A 665-nucleotide genomic window follows, 5' to 3' on the forward strand; every position below is an offset into this window, starting at 1 on the left:
TCCTGTCGGAGGTCTGTCACGCACACCGATTAAGAATGATCGAGGGTTGATGGAGTAAATTACTTTTCTATCTTGCCAGTCACGTGACACTCGCAGAAACATCACAGGAGAACCGCTTGAACAGAAACTATTTGGCGGAATAATATTTTACAACATACAACTGTATATTTCAGTGAAACCCAAGGGTTTGACCTCCAAATGTAGTACTTTCTGTTGTAGTACTTGTTGCTTAAGAGTACATGTTGGTGGCATGTTAATTGGATGTATGGTGTATTGTTTATAAAGAATGGACTTTATTAAGTTAAGTCAAATTATATTTTAGAATAATCAATAAGAATAAAAAAATCTATAAAATATAATCATGTGTGATGTGTCACATGTACAGGGACTTCTGAGAATGTCCTTTTATTGTTTTTCACCATAAAAAGGGTAATATGGGCATAGTTTTTACTAAAACGCAGTATTTTAAAGTAAAATAACACAAGAGAAAAAAAAATGACATTATTACTGTATATATGGTAAGGTGTTTTATTGTAGCTACTGTACAGTTAACCAATGAATGAGTTTTTACTGTAGCTTTTTTTGTCTTGCTAGTTTTATAGTCTTGATATTTTTACAGTCTGAAAAAAAATACAGTGTAGAAAGCCTATATATAGCAGCTGCAG

Source organism: Cyprinus carpio, chromosome A7 (genome assembly GCF_018340385.1).
Source record: "Cyprinus carpio isolate SPL01 chromosome A7, ASM1834038v1, whole genome shotgun sequence".
Taxonomy (NCBI): domain Eukaryota; kingdom Metazoa; phylum Chordata; class Actinopteri; order Cypriniformes; family Cyprinidae; genus Cyprinus; species Cyprinus carpio.